The sequence below is a fragment of the Stenella coeruleoalba genome, assembly GCF_951394435.1.
Source record: "Stenella coeruleoalba genome assembly, chromosome: 6".
NCBI classification, from domain to species: domain Eukaryota; kingdom Metazoa; phylum Chordata; class Mammalia; order Artiodactyla; family Delphinidae; genus Stenella; species Stenella coeruleoalba.
The window spans coordinates 83,652,852-83,660,410 of record NC_137151.1 but is presented as its reverse complement, the minus strand read 5'-3'; the positions used below and the strand labels follow the sequence as shown (position 1 = coordinate 83,660,410).

Below are 7,559 nucleotides of genomic sequence, written 5' to 3'. Positions count from 1 at the left end.
AGACCTCTGCCCTCAAGGAGCTTATATAGATGTTGGAGTGTATGTCCCTGGTCTCTGTAGCCTATGACTAAAATAAGGTCACAATTCCCCCTTTATATCCAAATTATTATGACACAAACTTCCAGCCTATGTGACTGCCCCAAGTCCAACCTTCACCTGGTTTCTTTCTGCAAATACCACTGGGAGAGTCTCAAAGCCCCACATCAAATGTGCCTGAGAGCAAGAACTCAGGTTCTCCCACATCAGCCTTTTGGTATCACAGTCTGTTGCTGCCTTGCCACCAGTGGCTTTTGTGAAGGTCACTGCTCCAGCAGCCTCAGGTGTCCTTTGGAATCACTGCTCACACCATTGCTGTGGCCTTGGAAAGGAACACTACTGTCCCTTCCCTCAGCTCTTCTCTCAGAAACACAGTCAAGCTGCCAGGTCACTGGTGTAAGCATGAGCCCAAAGTTGATTAAATGACTGGATCTCAGGTATGCTTCACCCTTGCCCCTTGGCATCTCCATGCCTTGGAATCCAGGCCCCAGAGAAAGATGAAGGAAATTTCTTCAGCTGTGTGAGTAAAAGACTCTTGGGAGTGGTTCTTTTTGGCCAAAAACAATTGTAGGACTTCAATCTAGAAGGCAGAAATTGAGAGTTTTACAATAGCACGTTCTAGAGCTTTCAAAATAATCTTAACATCCAGACACTTTGGGGCACATGATCACAGTGAATTCCTACAGCCTTAAATTAACCACATCATCACAGTGGGGTTCCCCCACCTCCAGCATTAGCATTGTTGCCATAGCAACAGTGCTTGATGCCCTTATGAGAGAGTTGAGGCATTTTAATTTGATGAACACCTTTTAGAGTGTTCTAGAATCATTCCATGTGATGAATAAGCTGTGATTTGAAAATGATCCTCTGGAAGAGAACATCTGTCTTGCACTCTCAGTTACCAATCTGTGAACATGCAGGTAAAATGAACAAGAAGATGGAGGCTGTTATCTACTCACCTGATAGTGATTAAAGCACACACACACTTCACATCACTTCTCACTGCCAACACAGGTCTTTCTGACCTGGTCAGTTCACATTTATGCCTTCTCGCCACATCAGTCCCCTTCTCTTTCTTTCTCTGTTGTCTGAATTACATGGGAAAGTGTTATATTTGTAACTTTTCTTGCATTTTTCTCTCAGGCCTCATATACTTTGTTTTAGTTATTCATTAGCATGTGGATGGCAGACTGAAGCGGCCTGCAGGGAAGTGTGGTCTTCCCAACTTCAACATCAACTCTGCCTGGGTGGTCTGTACACATTTTGAAGCCTTTCAAAGTGAGGGCAAAGGCAGAGGAAGATGGTCATTGGAATGAATCAGAAACTCCAATGGCGCAGTCATGAAATATTTGAAGATTGTGAAATAAAATATTTGCCTTTTTGTTTCTTATTTTAGAATTGATTTCAAGGGCTTTTTAAAAAGCAAGTTTATTTTTCCAAGAAGCATTATTTTTGCATTGTCTGCCAGATTTTGTAAGTCTTTTTGTGTCAGTTGCTCCTGTGTGTTTTTCTCAGGTCCATTATTTATGTCAAACCACAGTGCTATCTAAAGTAGAAGGCCAAATTTGATAGTTTTATCTTTGAGGAACCTACCCTAGGCTGTCTTTATAACTGGTCTAACCTCAAGCAAATTAAGCATAATCAAATTGAACGTTAATTTCTTTAGGAGAGCATTTGTTTAATTCACATGGATACTACGCAACCCATAAAAACTAAAAAACGGGGCTTCCCTGGTGGCACAGTGGTTAACAATCTGCCTGCCAGTGCAGGGGACATGGCTCCGAGCCCTGGCCCGGGAAGATCCCACATGCCGTGGAGCAACTAAGCGCATGCACCACAACTACTGAGCCTGAGCTGTAGAGCCCACAAGCCACAACTACTGAAGCCTGCGCACCTAGAGCCCATGCTCCGCAACGAAGAGTAGCCCCAGCTCACCGCAACTAGAGAAAGCCCGTGCACAGCAACGAAAACCCAACACAGCCAAAAAAAAATAAAAGATGAATTTCCTCTTAAGTAACTTTAACCTTTTACTATTGCTTTTATTAGAGTATCATGCAATGTGTTAGTATGGACTGCAAATGAGCTTAAATAGTACAATTTTATGAAAGGAAAGACAAATGACATGGCATGTGGAATCACTTTGAAGTGTTATGTATATAGGCCACATATCATTACTAGAAAATTAAGATTCCCAAAGCTTTCTAGAAAGCCATGTCTACGTCATCCAACTAGTTTGTTGGCCCTCAAATTGGTAAATCTGTTTTCTGTCTTAATACATTATTTCTGTGGACTAGATAAAAGAAGGTTTTCCTCTGTGCTGCCAGAATTCCAAACTGGGTAGCTGGAGTATAAGGAGCTTTTAGAATATGATGTGGATAACTGAAGCAACTACTAGTCCTTTGGCTCAGGTGTTTATTGTTGAGATGGTAACATATGACTAGGCTGGAAGACGAGTGTCAGCAGCTATAACAGGACTGTTAATGGAAAGACAGTGTGACAAATTTCTGAGGAACAGGATGAACCATCTTTGCTGTTGCTGTTACTGTTGTCATTGTTGGTCATTTTTCTTCCTTTCTACAGGTGCTGTAATTAGTTGGTCAGACTTTTGCTCAGTAACTCAACTCAGCAGCTGCCCTTTTATAGAATCTTATAGATTGGTGGAACTCATAGATTTCAAAAAATATTTTAATATTCGAGAGGATCTTAGAAGTCATCTAGCTGAACTCTGTCTTTTTATAGATGAGGAATATGAGGCTCGGGGCAAATACGTGACATGCTAAATTGCTTTTTGTTGCTACAGAATCAGGTCTAGAATTCAGGTCTCCTGGCTCCTGGACCAGTGTTCTTTCCACCATAGCATCCTACCTCCTTTGCATATCAGTTGTTCACTAAAGATAGAAATGACTGATTTTAGGAGTTTCTCCTAAATGAGGAAGAGGTGTCTCTTCCTAATGCCTGGGTCATTGCCTCCTGTACGTCTTTTTTTTTTTTTACCACCAAAATGGTTTTATTTTTGACACTGCCAACATGCACAACAATGCATTACTTTGGTTTCCTTAAACATTACTTAAGTACGCATTAGAAATATATGTTTACATTTAAGAAATGTAACACATTAAAAAAGTCCTCTATAAACATAACTCCTTTTCAGTATTTTTTCCTGCTTTGTTTCACACATAAATAACATAATCCACAAAGTCATAAATAAAACTATTAACTCTTATGACCTAAAAGTATATACAAATTTTGGAACTTGACAAGAATGTCCTTTTTCTGATTTTATATAAATAACAACATGCAGTATTTGCAATGTTTTTTAATTAAACGAATGACTTACAATCAAAACTTTTATTGTCTCCCAACCAGTTCTCCCTATAATAGACCTTCAGTGCATTTGGTTAAGATGTCATGTATTTAAAAAGTCAAAGTGGTCAAAAGACTAGATATTTTAAATAGAACAGAAGGTTGCCATTAAATATTACTAAGCCTTATTAAAATCACTTTGGTTTGTCTGAAGAACAAAAAATGCTACCAAAGAGTATATGCTTGTGCTATCATTTTTTTTTTTTTTTAAATTTTTGGCTGCATCCCACGACACGTGGGATCTTAGTTCCTGACCAGGGATCAAACCCGCACCCCCTACATTGGAAGGTGGAGTCACTGGACTGGACTGGATTTCTGGGGAAGTCCCTATACTATCATTTAAATCCACTGGACTGGATTTCCGGGGAAGTCCCTATACTATCATTTAAATCCACTGGACTGGATTTCCGGGAAAGTCTCTATGCTGTCATTTAAATGGAAGCTAACAAAGTCTTAAAAAATCAGATTAAATTTGTATTAGTCTTGGGAAAAATATTCCACTGAGATTCTGTTATAGGAACAGAATCCATGCTAAGTTTTCTAAAATTTACTTTGACCCATCACTTCGATTTGTTAAAACTTTAAGGGTAAAAATAATGACACATAAAAATGATCTTAGAAAGGCACATTTAGAATCCCTGATACAGAACACTTGATTATTTAGTTTATGTTTAATTACTGGAAATCTTTATTCCTTCAGAAAATAATAACATTCTTCGTTGAGTGACACCATCTATTTAGTGATTTACTAGATAACCACTCAAGGTATATTAAGTTAGCACTCAAATTATTTTTATGTATCGAAAGTAAAAAAGACTTTTCATGTTGGAATTGTTTCATTATGCATTATTATTTTTAAGGCCGTTATTTACAGAGTATAAAAATTAGAAAGAAAAACATTCTCAATTAATATTCTCACTAAATTTAAATGATTCAAATGATAATGGTAAGCTAAGCACTGTTATTACTTTTAAAATCTAAGTTTCTAAGTTTCATTTTCCAATTAATACAAATATGATCTGCTTCACACTATTAACTGCCAGTCAAACTTTATGTTTAAAAAAACTAAATATTCTTTGTTAAAGTGCAGTTTACAAATGTTTTTCCATACTCTTATAAAAAACAAGATTCTGATATGCATACTGAATCTAAGTCAAAATCCACAACGGTAGCTGAAATTGTCAACTTTCAGCCTAATACAACATAAATCCAGTTATTTTGCATAAACAATTCAAAATTAAAGTTTATAATGGAAATGTCAACAAGTCATAACTACAACATTACTACGGATGGGTTTCACTATACTTCAACCAGGCACAGCTGATGTGCACATCTGATAGACTGCTTAGAAAATTAAAGCTATCAGAGCTATAAATAAGGAACACATGAATATGAACACAGCAGTGCCAAAGCATTAGAACTGCTAAAAGAAAGTAAGATGTGGTGTAAACACAACTGATAGTTTTCTCCGTAAGCCACTTTCCACTGATTTATAAAGCTATGGTTTTATCATTCTTTTAAAAAGGACAATGTTTCCACATTGCTACATGCAGTGATTTCATTGTACATTCTTAACTACAATGCAATCTTCAGTCCTCCTGCAGAGCTTGACATATCTCATCAGGATTTCTTCAGAAAGTCAGCTCGTCGTATTTTCAGCAGCCTTTAATGCTGCAGCGGCCTTGAGAAATTCCTTAATAACTGATGATAAAGCTTCTGGGTTAATTCCTTGTTCACAGAGCCGTACACATATAGACAAGAGTTTCCATATCTAATCCAGTATTCAAAATTCTTGAAATCTCAAGTAGAGATTTCTCCATGGTGTCCCTCACCGCATTCAGATTCGCCGCCGCCGCCCCGGCGCCGCTGTTACTCGCCCTGCCGGAGGCCAGAGGGCGAGGGAGGAGGGCGAAGGGCCTGACCCGGAACTGGAGCGCCTTCCTTTCTCCTGGGCGCTCACACCGCGCGTTCTCCGCGCTCGCCGGGCAGGCTCCGCCCCTCGCGCTCGCCTGCTGTACGTCTTGATTGAAAGCTTGTGAGTCCGTCACTCAAGATATCTATTTCCCAAGCACTCACCAGCTATTGAGACTCAGTACAGGGGCTTCCTCATGGAAACGATTGCTATGGAGTTGATAAAATAAGGTAATGGTCTTCAAAAAGCTGGGCAGAAATAGGTGGCAGTTACTGATAAACCTGTCATTGGTCCATGGCAAACTGAAAAAATTAAGGACAATATAGTAAACTTCCAGATAACCAATATTATTCAATTTTAAAAATTTGAGTTTGGTTTTTCTATGTTTTCTTCATTCAGTATTTGTGATACTGGGCACTGTTGGAGATACAGTGACTTGTCCTCATGGACATTACATTCTAAGTGGAGGACACAAATTTTGAACAATAAAACACATATTTCACATACCAGTAAGTTCTATGCAGAAAATAAATCAGAGTATCAGGACAGAGAATGCCTGGAATAGGGCAAGGGTTGGTTAACTCACATAGAGTGGTTAGGAAGGTCTGTGAGGAAGCGGCATTTGAGTGAGGAATGGATGAAGAGAAGGAACCACCAAGTAAAGATCTAAAGGAAGAATATTTCTGTCAGGAGAAAGCATGTGCAAAGGTCCTGAGGTGGGAATGGGCTTGGTGGTAGCAGATGTGGAGTGAGAAAAGGTGGAGAACAGAAGCAGATGAGGTCACAGAAGTGGTCAGGGGCCAGGTCATGCGAGTAAGGCATTTGGATTTTATTCCACATATAACAGGAAGTCCACTGGAAGGTTTTAAGCTAATAGGGCAAGAGAGAGGGAAACAATTTAAGAGATTTTAGCAGTAATGTTAATGACAGAAAATGATGACATAGACTAGGGAGGCTGGGTTGGAAATGGAGGCGATGAAAAGTGGCACATTTGGAGTATGTCTTGAATGTTGAACTGACAGGATCTGCTGAAGGACAGAGTGTGGGAAAAATACAGAAGTGTGGCTGACAGACTTTAAGGTGGTCCCCCTGACCACTGCGTTCTGGTGTTCATGTGCTTGCTTAATCCCCTCCCTTTGAGTGTGGCTGGGACCTGTGACTAACTTTTAACCAACAGAACATGCAAAGGTGATGGGATGTTACTTCTGTGATTACATCATATAAGACTCCATCTGGCTAGTAGGCTCTCTCTCTTTCTCCCTTGCTAGCTTTGAAAAAGCAAGCTGCCATGCTATCAGAGGGCCTCTGGAGAAAGCCCTTTGGCAAAGAACTGTAGCTGGCTTCTAGATACTGACAGTGGCCTCCAGCTGACATCCAGCTAGAAGTCAGGACCCTCAGTCCTACAACCACAGGAACTGAATGTTGCCAACAACCTCATGAGCTTGGAAGCAGATCACCAGCTGAGCTTCCATATGAGAACTAAGCTTCTAGATGAGAATTGAGCCCCAGTCCATACCTAAACTGCAGCCCTGTAGAGCCTTGCTGAGTCCTGACTCCTGACCCGTGGAAACTAGGAGATATTAAATGTATGTTGTGTTAAGCTGCTAAATTTGTGGTAATTTGTTACGCAGCAATAGAAATGTAATACACATAGGATGTTTAAATCAACTTTTCTAGTCTTAGTATCATAAAGTGTTTAAACAATAAAAAAGCCATGATCCCTGAACACAGCTCACTTGATTTGCAGTTGGCGAAACAGGGCCACAGAGTAAGCAACACATCTGAGGCTATACAGCTCACTAGCAATTAGAATCCCACCTCCTGTTTCCGCAGCAACTGCTTTTCCTGCGGCACTATGCTGCTTTCTATTAAACGTTGTTTTTGTTTGTTTCTGTTAGTCTGTGTGAAGGACATCCTACAACTTTATTCTGGTTTATTGAGGCTTGTCAGAAAAAAAGATGTCTTTCTTTACCTCATCCAGGAGGTCTGCCCATGTGTGGTTCATCTGAATTCTTAACCTGCAACCTGTGGTAGCCTCCGTCATGGAAATGAAGTGGCATTGGGTTAGGGAGAACCCTTCAGACTCTCCCAGACACAGCTTATTTTAAAACTTCCTACCCATTCAAGGCAATGCTCCTCTTTCCCCATAAATTCTTGGGAGCTCTTGCCCTGTTTATATGGCCTTTCCTGGAAAACAGAACCACAGTAGGGGTCACTGAACGGCCACTGGGTTGAAGTGATAGAAAAC

The 7,559-nt window shown here is 40.0% G+C and overlaps 1 pseudogene across 1 annotated transcript; it reads right to left on the bottom strand.

Annotated features, from left to right (window-relative positions):
- Positions 1–4,501: 4,501 nt before the first annotated feature.
- On the bottom strand, positions 4,502–7,355 carry LOC307187822 (mitotic-spindle organizing protein 1-like; annotated as a pseudogene). Its single transcript has 2 exons — positions 7,284–7,355; positions 4,502–5,411 (listed from the first exon to the last, which is right to left on the bottom strand). The product of its transcript is annotated as a mitotic-spindle organizing protein 1-like (transcript).
- Positions 7,356–7,559: the final 204 nt, after the last annotated feature.